The sequence below is a fragment of the Gymnoscopelus braueri genome (assembly GCF_963280865.1).
Source record: "Gymnoscopelus braueri genome assembly, chromosome: 3".
Classification (NCBI taxonomy): Eukaryota; Metazoa; Chordata; class Actinopteri; order Myctophiformes; family Myctophidae; genus Gymnoscopelus; species Gymnoscopelus braueri.
The window spans coordinates 18,642,416-18,654,915 of record NC_137612.1 but is presented as its reverse complement, the minus strand read 5'-3'; the positions used below and the strand labels follow the sequence as shown (position 1 = coordinate 18,654,915).

Below are 12,500 nucleotides of genomic sequence, written 5' to 3'. Positions count from 1 at the left end.
CATCTGGAGTGCTAATTTAACCCTGAGAGTGACTGGATTTGGTTTCATTTGTACACTCTCAGGAGTTAAATTAATGGTGAGGATTCACTGTGTACATTTTGCCAGGGTTGCAACCGCCATTATGAAAGGGAGAAAAAAAAAAGCCACAGGGACACGACAAGTGTTTGTTTATCTCTGAATTACATATTCTGCTAATTAAATGCATCCTAACCACGCGCGTGCACGCGTGCATCCGAGCACACACACACACACACACACACACACACACACACACACACACACACACACAATTAAGCTTAAGTGTTCATGCATGTGGTTGTGTGTGAGATATCGTGTTTACACTTGTGGTCGTCTGGCAGTATGCTAGCCACTTTATGCACGCACACGCACGCACGCACGCACACACACACACACACACACACACACACACACACACACACACACACACACACACACACACACACACACACACACACACACACACACACACACACACACACACACACACACACACACACACACACACACAGCTGATAATGATTCTCTGTTCAGCTGGACCCAGGTCATCAAAAGACATGATCCAACAATTATGAGGCTGTGTAGTACTGACACCCCATAAAAGTCACCTGATCGGTGGAGCCATCTGCGGACGGAGCTTCATTCATCTCAGCCATCTCCCTCCGTTAGGCATGAGAGACAGAGACCTCTGCTCATTTGGAGATGTGTCTTTTCTTTCCAATTCATTCCCTCACGGTCACATCTTCTGTTCATTTAACTCTGGAGACTGTAAAAATGTGCCCTTACAGGTCCATTTGGGTCAATGTTTCACTCTTTAAAAGTTAAATTAACAATGGGGATTTTACGGTGTATTCAAGTCAGCGGGGAAAAACATAATAGTGAAGCATGGCATTTACAGTATGATCATCAAAGAAGAGAGGGAATAAAAAGACCTGCACAGAGGGAAAGAAGGAGAGAGAGAAAATAAAAAATGAACCTCCAGAATCCTTGATCAGCATTAAATGGCTCTTTAGTTTTTATATCTTCAACAGGGGTCCCTCTTTCAACCAGCCCCCGTGGAAGCTTTCTGGAGGAGGATGGTTACACTGTATACTTGTGGCCCAGAGGCGTTTAATCAGACCAGATACACAAACAGCTTGCCGCGCACGCTGGAGAGCAGCTTAACATACTTGACTGGTCAAAAAGCCAGTAAATTACACTGACAGAATGACACATGTAATTAAAAGAGTCCATGCCACTTTACCTTTTTTTTCCCTCTCTCACACACCTACAGTGGCGCGGATGAAGAGAGCCGGTGACTCCCACCCCGCTAATTACCATTATCAGCGAAATGCGAGGGTTTGACTCATTAGTTCCATGTGCATTTAATTAGAGGCAGACCGAAATTGGATTTAACTTATTACTTTTTCATGGATCACTTTCTTGTCATCACTTCAAATTGGATTGCAGCCCCAGGTAACTAATTATGCCAGCCACAGGATCAGGAGTGGAGAAATAGGTAATTAGGAACAACACTGTCGGACCCTCGCTGATAGTCCACCAGCCCCTTGCAGGGGGTGGAGTGTGGGGGGGGACGATGCTCGTTTGTTGCTCAGGAACCCGGCTGCTTAACTACGCACGCGCTGCGAGCGATCCTAAGGTATGCACCCACCCTCCTACAGGGGGATTATGTGGCGTACAGCTGGGTTGAAGATGTTGTGTCAACATGGTGTCTGTGCTATCAACGTAATGCCCAGATTAGGCTTGTTTCCGACCCTGGGCCTTTGCGGCCCCTGATTGGTGTACATTATTCATGACCGCTGGTACAGTGTGAGGGTATTGGGCTTGAGGCCAGCTTGTGTTCTCGGTACGGACCCCGTCTGAGTGATGCTGATGACCGTTATCAGTCTGCCTCGCATTGGTCTGAAGTGTCCTGAGAATGTGCAAGTCGTTAGCATGGAATAGGGAGACGGGTTTCTGTAAGAACTAAAGACGATCTTAATGAATATCTGATCCTCAAACTTTGAGGTTTTTCCACTTGAGCTTACATGTGAGAAATGTTGTCAGAGATGGGTACAGAAAGAAGCCCCTTGGAACTTTATGTGTTCTTTACAGTCAAGTCCTTGTTTTGCCAGGAATAGAAAACCTCCAAAGAAACATTATTTCCCATAATATGCAGAGATTATGTGTGGGTTCAAATGAAAGACGGGTCACCTTCTCAGCATGCTCTGATAAATGCTGTGTAGAACTGATGGTGTCATACTGTGGGTGCACAGCCTGAAATCCTGAAATGATGCATTTTAAAAATCACACCAGCCACCAATTATCTTTATATTTTTGCCAATTTAAATCATAACACCCTGTCTGTTTGTCTCTCTCTCTCTCTCTGTGTGTGTCTCTCTCTCTCTTTCTCTTTCTCTCTCTGTCTGTCTGTCTGTCTGTCTGTCTGTCTGTCTGTCTGTCTTTCTCATATTCTCTGTTTGGACCCCACTGTGTTCAACCCCACAAGGGGCATCTCCAGGTCAAAAGATAATGCCCTTTCAGTTTACATGGTGAAAGCCTTTTAAGTTCTACCAGCGCACCATCCCACCCCTCTACAACACTCCCCCCAATGCTTGTCGGTCGCATCCTTCATCTGTGGTCTGTTGGGGGTATGGGGAAGGGGCTGCAGCGTGATGTGACAGAATGCAGCAGCCAAGCCTCTCTGTCTGACAGGACAGAGAGAAGCCGCCGGCTCTCTCTCCCTCTCTCTCTCTCTCTCCTGCATTTTCTTTTTTTTCTATTCGCAGCAGACCCGTGGCATTGTCCTGACACATGTACACCACAGCGCTCCAATCTGTAAGTCATTAGAGTGCTGGGCCGGGGCCCCGTCAGCTGGAGTCCGGCCAGCACTCCGGGGCCATCCGAGGCGGCATTCCGAGGTGGTTCCCTCAGCCCGGTCGGCCAGCGGCCCGAGGCAGTGCGGGCAATGGCAGCCCACCGGCGAGGTGACAGTGAGCCCAGCCCCAACACTGGCTACCTGCCCAAGCAGAAGCAGAAAAAAAATATAATAATAATTTAAGCCTTATTTACCCTGGTTTGGCCATTTTAAGGTCAAGCATCTTTCTCTTACAGTGGAGGCCTAAATAATTTAAACAGGAGCGCATTGAGCTGCAGAAACAAAAACAAAACGATTGCCACATATGACAGCAATGCAAACATTGTGCGTGATTGGTCAGAAATTCATATTCCATACCGAATGGGTGTGGTCTTAACTAACGGAACGTCTTTGGATTTGGCAAGCTGAAAAACTATTCTACTTCTTTTGAAGTATGCTGCCCGCTTTAAAACGGTCATTCTAATTAAATCACCAGCAGGCCTGTCTGGCTGCAAATCTTTCTGTGGATTGTTCCATACAGAGGATCAGAGGTCACAGAGACGTCTGAAGCCAGCCAAGATAGCAGGGCAAAGGAGGTGGACCCAGCAATGAGCACACAAGGTGCTGTCCAGGGTTTCACTCTTGTTTCCGACTGTTATGGCTGAAAGTTTTATCCACTCGTCTATACAGAGGTTTTATTCTAAACACACAAAGCAGGTCTGCTCTTCTGGCGAGTTGCATCAGGATTCATATTTTAGGGAAATATCCACCAGAAAGGATCGGCTGTCAGTCTGAGCTGAGGCTTAGCCCCCTCAGATACCATCATTTATTGGCTGAGTGAGTGTGTGTGCGTTTGAGATCCTGGGAGTGACTCCTGCCCCTTTTGTGTTGTGTAAAAGGTATCAAGGTATGTAGTGTCGTAATTAATTCTCATCTTTTGATGCATGCATTGGTTTTGACTTGATCCAATCTGCAAGGAATGACCAGCAGAGTCCCGCATCCAACTCTGAACCTGGGGGACTGATGGGGGTGGGAGGGCTTCTCTTTATTGCTTGTTTTCATTGTCATACTGTAAAAATGTATTATTTGCACTGCGGTGTAGATTGAAACCAGGTTTAGGGATAATCCTGTCAGAATGAAGTCATAGTCATCTGCCCCCACCATTTCCATCCAACGCAGGAAAGGATGTGGAGGCTTGTTGGGAGTGAATTGCACAGCCTTTTGGGGAGGGGATGGGTGAATTCAGTGCTTGGATGTACAGTGAGCCATAGCATTAAGAAACAGTAATAGTTACACTCAGGCACCTACAATACAACAGCTCACAAAGTGGTTTCTCTCATCTCACAGCTGATGAGCGAGTTCCTCCTCCAGAGGAGAGGAGGAGGAGCAATGTTGTGTCCACTTTTTTGACAAACTTAGTGGTTCACTGTTTCCATTCCCAATAAGGCATCTCACCCTGTTTTTAGCACAAAGAAAGCACAATGATTTTTTGTTTCATACCTTATGAGAGCGAAAGCCAGGGATAGACACGCCTTGAGCAGTATAAGGAGACATAATTTGTGTTGGACGTTCTGTAATAAACCTCTCTAGTGTGCAACCTTGTATTCCTTGCAGATATGACGGGCCTCTGAAAAGCTAACATAACGCTGTGTTTCCTTTATTTATTTTGTCTGTGAGTATAATACCTTCAGTCTAAATGTGAGAAATAATCGTTACTGCAATATCATGAAAACTAATTGTCAACTATTTGCTTGTCTATCCTTGTCTTTTTTACTCTTGGGTTTCATTTAAGCAGGGTTGAAACAAGGACACACTCACAAAAGCATGACCTGAACCATATTAACGTATTAAACCTTGTGTTTAGTTTGAGTCAAAATTACCCATTCTAAACTTTTTATTTGAAGGCAACCATTAATCATACATATTATTTATTTTGTTTGGAATTGAGATAATTTACATAATACATACCGGTAAGTATTTTTGCCTGCATTGTATTTCTGCATTGCTTTTAAATCCCCAAAATATCCCTGGTACATTTGACCCAGGTTAACAGTTTCAGAAGTGCTAAGTAATAAGCACATACATCCTATACTGTAAGTATAGGAATGCCTGTTTCTGCTGTTTAGCACATCAAACAGTTGCTGCATGGTCCCTGTTTGTTTTGACCTGTCATTTATTGTCAGTTCTGTACATCTAAAAATGCACATCTGCATGGCCCTCGTCATTAAAGTCCTTCCCATCCAAAGGCAACTTGGCCACTTCGTTAGCCACGGAGGCTAGTAAGGCTGTGTGTTTGTATTTGCCTACTTCAAGCTTGCCTCATTTATTATATTTAATCATTCGAAATCTTGTTTTCTCATGATATGAAAGCAACATAGTCATATTTCACCATATCTGTGACTTGAATTTAGCATTGAGTCAATTCTTACATTGTCATTCAATGACAAGCTCTTTACAGAACACTGTGGCGAGTTTCTTTACTAAATATATCTTCTGCTTCAGAACGCAGATGAATAAATCATCAAACAATACGAGGAGAAAATCCCCCACCTCCTCAAATTGATGTTTGTCATCGCTGAATGTGTTCTTGTTTTGACTAAGTGAAAGCTACAGTACACTGGCTGGCACATCTCCTCAGGAAATATTTTGCAAATACAGTCTACACAGATGCTGACTAAACAGTGTGTTCTCGAATGCTGAAATTAAAAGTAAATAACCAGGCCCAACCATAATAGACCAGGAGGAACTCACTGACTCAAGCGTGACTTACTGTAACTCAGCTGTAACGGTTTGCTTTGGGTGATAACCTCATTCATTTTAACATGACTTATTCCATATAGCAAGGCAACTTTTAGGTTTAGGCGTTTGCAGCCACAAGGGTGGATTCATTGTGCTATGAAGAAAACAGTGATACTGTAAATAATAATAAATCATACTTGTGTGGCATTTTAATGGAAATAAAGTGATTTATACAAACAATCAGATATTGCTAAATAAATGTCTAATAAGATTCACCAACAGCAATGCGACACATGAATTTAAAGGAGAAATGCAAAAGAATAACAGAGGCAACTATACTAACCTTGGTAAATTAACACTAATTTGGCCAGTGTTTCCCCTAGCACGGTGGCTATTTACAACCACGAACAGCAGCTAAAGTCCTAGTCTTCTTAATGTCTGTCTGTCTATCAGTCCCCCCCGGTACAAACAACACCATGATCACTTTATTTTTTTGATGCACGCTGAGGAAGGCTTGACGCCTAAACACGTCTGTGTATGCCTGTGCCTTATTAATGAAAAAGTACTCAAGGACCTCAACGGAAACAAGTCCGCAAGGACTTTTTTGGCCGGACAATTTAGACAAAAGCATTATTAATGTAACTGTGTTGTTTTACATTCTTTTGCCTAATAAAAATTTCAATCAATCAATCAATCAATACCAGAAGGACTTCGGAGGGCTGGCTATTCTTTGTTTTATGTGAGCCGTGCACCCAGCAAATTTCTAATTGAATGGACTAAGTGTGCTTGTTTTTGTTTCTACCAGTTTCTTTTTCTCCCAAAATGAAGTCAGCATGGGTGAGATTCTGCAGCTAGCGTTATCTCCTTATAACTATATGGTAGGGGTGCCCATTGCCCAACCAGTTCATTCGGAGGAGAGATAAATAAATACAAATTGGGCGGTCCCATTGATGGTTGTTGACTGCCAAACCTACCATTGAGCTCAATGTATATTTCAGTGTATGGTGTCACCGAAAAGATCAGATCTACAAGCTCACAATGCATTGCATCCACAAGTGTTGTGGGCTTGTATATCTGTTTTCAGCGTGCAGCACGGGCATAAATTAAGCATTATGGTTACCTCCCACCGGATCATAGTTGTCTGATCGGTGATAGTAGCCTACAGCGTGGATTGGAAAGCTCTGCGAGATCATTATGGATCATATACATGTTTCACAAATGTTTCCTTGCACATTCCAATCAATTGAATCAAATAATTACGTTAGTTTTAATGGTAATTCATAAAACGGTGTTGCTTTCTTGACAAAACGAACAAATCTACTGTTGTAACTTCATTTAATATTCTTAGTTGATGCGTCCATTGCATGTATCCTACTAATGAGCAACATCCACGTTGAAATCATCTTAGACAAGCTATACAAACATAGCATGTAAAACAAAACAAAACTGTCGAGCATAAACCTGTGACCCATAAAAAAGTGTTACCCTAAGGGGAGCCCTTTCACAGGAGACCCATAGACTCAGGAGACCTGCATGAATACAGGCTCGCCAAATTCATAATTTGTGGCACCTACAGGCTCACAACACGTCGCGTATGAAATAATCATTTTCGTAAGAATTAAGCTGTGGCGGCCCAATTTAAGAAGTGGCGGGCCACCACAATTTTAATGCATATAGGGGAAACACTGCTGCTTCTGAACCAGGGTGTTCTAAAACCTAGATGCCATAGGAGTTCGTGGTAGACACTAATAGTGTTTAGAGAAGTTGTCAAAAACCCATTTATGTGGAATTGTTATTGTGAAAAATATACCAGTGAATGATTGTATCAAAAATAACTTTTGTTGAATTGAAAAAGTTACAAAGTATGATTTTAATGTTGCTTTGTGACTGCACAATACAACATCTTGAGCAATTTGTTAGCAAAAATTTGCTGGAGGTTTGGACCTCCAGCAAATTGACCAGTTTGATAAGAATAAATACTTGCCTAAACACTTTCTCATAGGACCTGAATTAGTTCTAGTTATCGATCAATAGAATTGGCCTTATATAATCACAATTGTGATCATAACAGAGGACAAATGAGTCATCATTCAACCTCACAGTTAGTTAATCACTGTGTGAGATTGAGATATTTACTGCAGATCTAGATCTAGGTGTTGTCCCTTGACTGCACTGAGCAGCTGTTATTTGCATTGGCTCCTCACCTGGCCTGCGGAAGCTCTCTATCAGTAAACAATGATTTACTTTGTGTTGTACACAGGGAAACAGACTGTGTTTGTTTTCTCACAATAAAGCTCCATATCACCAGGGTTTCTTTCATGGAAAGCTATGGGTTATTATTATTATTATTATTTAGTATTATCATTATAGTTTTTTGTCCATCTCCTCCTCTCTTTTTATAACTGTAGCAAGTACAGTAGTATTTAAGCAGTAATGCTTGTTCACATACTATGCTTATGTTTTGGGGAAGGTGAGGAAGGAGCTTTGTAATAGGAGCTGTGCGGCACTGTTATCTTTACCCAGAAAGCAGTGCTGAGCCGAGCCCAGGCCAGAGCTAGAGCCAGACGTTAACTCATACTTTCACCCTAAGTCAAGCAGGAAATGGGAGTATTTTATAATGTCATCCGTTCATGTCATAAGCGCAACCCGCACTGCTCTCTCCGTAAACTATCACATGGGACCTAGGGTTCAAGGCTCAAGGATGTCGATGCTCCTCCCGTACATACTGTAGCACACGGTGTGTTAAGAAAGAAATCTATACACTGTGTGTATCACATCGACACTTACGTTTAATTATTGTATACAGCGCAGGCACAGAGGCAATGGATTAGAGAGACAGTGTGTGAGAGGAGAGGCTTGAACTGTGTGTCTGCTAAATTTATCATGAGGCCTTTGGGAGCGTTGAAATGAGAACAGTGGCCTATTACTGCTAAGAAGGTGTTTTATTGAGAATATGCCGACATGCCACCCCAGGGAGAGTGCCGGGGGAGAGGAGTGTGGCCACAGCCTAGACCACTTTTGTGTGTGTGTGGTGTGTGTGTGCGCGTGTGTGCTCGTGCGTGTTTGTGTGCATGTGTGTGTGCATGCCTGCCTGCATGTCACTGTCTTTTTGTGTGAGCCGTCCTGAGTGTGTCAGATAGAAAATAAAAAGAGCCTTTTCTCCCACTTAATTATTCACTATGATATGTATTGGAATTGTCACTTTTGACATGTGAGGTGTCCCAGTCAATAATTTATATAGGTCAGGCCAGCTTAGCCTAGCCCGTTGTTAGTTATTAGCAGATGAGAGCAGTGGCTTGTAAACGAGGGCCCTCTCTGTTTATTTTACCAGTGTGTTTGCGGACTGGAATGTATCCCATGAACATTCCTTCATCCTTGGCCAAGGGTTTATGGCTGTTGATAGGAGTTGTGCTTATGCCCTGTTGTTTTGCTCTCTGTTTATTGTCATGATAATTAGCAAAGTGAGGTGTTAATTCCCCCCCCCCCCCCACACACACACACACACGCACACAGACACGCACCTGCACGCGCACACACAGACACTCACCTGCACACACACACACACACACACAGGGTTTATTCCATTTTAATTTTAATGTTGTTATTTTTTATGCCTTTCACATTGGGTCTTTTGTGAAATGAAGGTGCATTATATTATAGAAACTGTATGTAAATCGAATGGTTGGTAGATTATGAAGGCGAGACGTCAGAAGAGAGGACAATATGGCCTTCTCACTTTACCCTGTTGTGTTGTTTCAAATGTCCAGGAGGGGGCAGGCTCCTGTTTTCTCCCTTTTCCCTTCCTCTCCCCCTTTCTGTCTCTTTCTCCTTGCTGGGTGCACATGGGTGTAAAGCAGTGTGATGATATCATGACAGCTAATTGCTCTCATTGGGAAAGGAGTTGGGCCAGTGGCACCGGATGCAGTAGCTGTTAACTATTAACATGAGTGCTTTTAACTTCAGAGTCAGAGTTCAGGTGGTAGGATAACTGTAAGTAAATAAATAAATACATAAATAAATAAATAGTGCATTGTTGTATTTAGTATACAATGATAGAAATACTAATTGCAAGACATTGTTTGTGGTGTATGCTAAATGTATAACAATTGTGAAAAAAACACAGATATACAATTAAACCTCATCATGAATATGAGCATTTTACTTCAAAATAAAAAGTAATGCTTAATGCTTACACACAGTATTGTCATAGCTGTGAAAATAATATTCAAAATAATAATTACAAAAAAACAAGCACAAACACCTACAATGGCCTGAACTGTTTGTCCGTTTGTTGTTTTCAGAATGTGAAATGAGTTGTGCTCTGTGTGCCGGCACTGTAAACAATTCCATTTAAACAGAACAATAAAGCGGCTGATAGCGGGGCTGGTTGTTCTTTCTTTCTTTCCGCTGGATAGCTGTGTTTACTTATCTGTTGTTTAATTAAAGGGCCCCTTTTCTTTAGGCTCCCATTGTTTCAAAAGCACGGCCGGAGTCCCGGCAGGGGTCAAAGGGTTAACAGCCGTCAACTGTGGCTTTTTTTTCTCCTTCTTTTTTTTTTTTTTAAAGGGGCCCCCACACAAAGGCATGGGTTCACCTGCAGCTCGGCCCGCGGCGCCCCCATTGTGTGGCCCCATTTGAATTGATTATGTTTAGAGGGCTGGTTGTGATTGGTGGAGAAGGGCGTGGTTGATTGGATAGTTTTGTATCTTGTCAGCCGGGGAGCAACCTTGCGCGTGCAATCTGTCTGTATCCCGAGGAAGGCTGGAGACACCACAGCACAGCAGCGACCGTCCGCCCGCTTGCCTGCCTGCCTGCCTCTCGTTCCCTCGTTCGCTCTCTCTCTCTCTCTCTCTCACTCGCTCTCTCTCTCTCCCTCGTTGCTCTCCTCTCCGCTCTGCTTCACTCCACACCGCGCGGCCCAGCTCTCTGTTTACCCTGCCAGCTAAATGGAGTTTGTCAGGTTAGTCAATATGATTGATTTCTGTGATTTTGCCAGCTTTCTTGTGTAGAAAACTTGACGATTTAATTTGACCAGGGAAAAGGAAAGGGGGAGGCTTATTGTCTGTTGTATTGTTGGTGTCCTATCATTGTAATTGGTTAATTTTTATCATACAGTTTGTGTAAGAAGAGAAGTGATCCAGGGTTTTACTGTGATGCTGAGTTAAGGACAACATAAAGGCTAGAGTGCCTGTGATCATAGAAATGTAGTAAGCATGTGGCATTCATAGTCATTTTGTGGTAGAATACACTGCTGTTTTTAATGTCTGTGTGTTGTAGATATATCTGCTTTGGCTTTTGTGCTTTGGATTAAATGTAGTGATACACGTGTTCTTTCGTGTATCACTACACGTGAATAGATCAGGTTAATAGTTCATCTACTTTGCATGTTTGTTGTTGGTAACTGCATTTGCCTAGCCTGTACAGTAAGTTTCATGATGTTTGTTTAGTGTTTTGTTTACTTGTGATAGTCAGCTAACCAGTTGAGCAGGATGCTGTAGCACATGTTGTTTGAATTAGGAGAAGCTGTAGGTAAAGCAGGGGACAGGTTTGTCTCCTCTTTACTTTGTTTACTTTTAGCAAAATTAGCATTTTGCTGCTTTATTGTGTTGAACATTGTCAATGTCATGCACACAGGTTATATTATATACAATAGTATACTATACAGTTTACAGTATACTCAACTGTATATGTTTATGTAATTTAGGCTATTTTTGCTATGTGTGGGTTTACTGGTATTGTACATTTTGAATAGAGTGAGACACTCCAGGTTTAGTGTGTGTGTGTGTGTGTGTGTGTGTGTGTGTGTGTGTGTGTGTGTGTGTGTGTGTGTGTGTGTGTGTGTGTGTGTGTGTGTGTGTGTGTGTGTGTGTGTGTGTGTGTGTGTGTGTGTGTGTGTGTGTGTGTGTGTGTGTGTGTGTGTGTGTGTGTGTGTGTGAGAGAGAGAGTGTGGGCGCGTTCGTGTGTGTGTGCACGCTTGCGTGCGTGTGTGTGTTAGAATTTAGTGATCTGTGGTGAGACTTGGCTTGCTCCCAGATATATGGCCTGGACTCATCACTTTCCTCACCATGTCACTGTGAGGTACAGCTCTATATTTGACACCGTCACCACTTAACCACGATGGAGAGAATCCGTCACTCCAATTGTCAGCACTCGTATCTTCCTGAAAAGTTAGGGAGTGTGTGTTGTGTGTGGGTAACCGTATATGAGCATGTGTTGTAAAGGGATTATGGAGTGCACTCGGTTGAGAAAGTTGAACTGCAGTTGGTCGACTTCTGCCATAATTTTTAATTATTTTATCTTTTTTGGTTTCGAGTCCTGTCTGTGTCAGCTACGATGTGTTACAAGTAGGATGGCTACTGAACTCACGGCTGATCAACCTTTCAAGATGACCACTTTGTGAGTCTCATTGACTGCTACTGCGCAAGTTTTACGTTATCGCAACCTTTTTATTTTTAAGCCCTACTTTTCATTTGATTTATTATAATATATTCTTTCTGGCTGTATTATCCATTGCTTATTGTGCACCTATGCAACTTCAGCAACTGCAGCTTGTTTGGGGAAGTTTCGAGGCGCTCGTCTCAATGTTGAGGAACTCTGGGTGACTTTGGGTGTATGTTGAAGTGAAAGACCGAAGGGGGCGAGGCCAGGGCCAGGCGGAGGTGAAGATCAGATCAGCCGAGAGGAGAAATATGATGAGCAGCAAGCAGGAGGTGAAGGAGAAGAGAGAGAAAGAGAGGGAGCGAAGCCTAAACAGTGCAGCGCACTCCGTAATGCCGTGCAGCTGCGCTCGGGGACTCGCAGTTTGGGAGAGCTGGAGTGCGAGCTGATTGGGTTGACAGTTTGTAATCAAAGTTGATTTATTGTTCATTAGTAGTGCATTAGCCCTTTCAGGCAGGGGCCGTTATTT

At 43.0% G+C, this 12,500-nt stretch overlaps 1 protein-coding gene across 11 annotated transcripts in view; it reads left to right on the top strand.

The window, feature by feature from the left end:
* foxp1b (forkhead box P1b) overlaps window positions 1–12,500 on the top strand; it is a 184,188-nt gene that overhangs the window by 118,883 nt on the left and 52,805 nt on the right. The window contains exon 1 of one of the 11 annotated variants that reach the window (XM_080420963.1): window positions 10,340–10,553. The exons of 9 other annotated variants lie outside the window; for them this stretch is intronic. The gene's annotated coding sequence lies outside the window, so the exon portion shown is untranslated. Of the gene's footprint in view, window positions 1–10,339; window positions 10,554–11,823; window positions 11,990–12,500 lie in introns of those variants that run through there. One more of the 11 variants, XM_080420964.1, reaches the window with a different exon arrangement.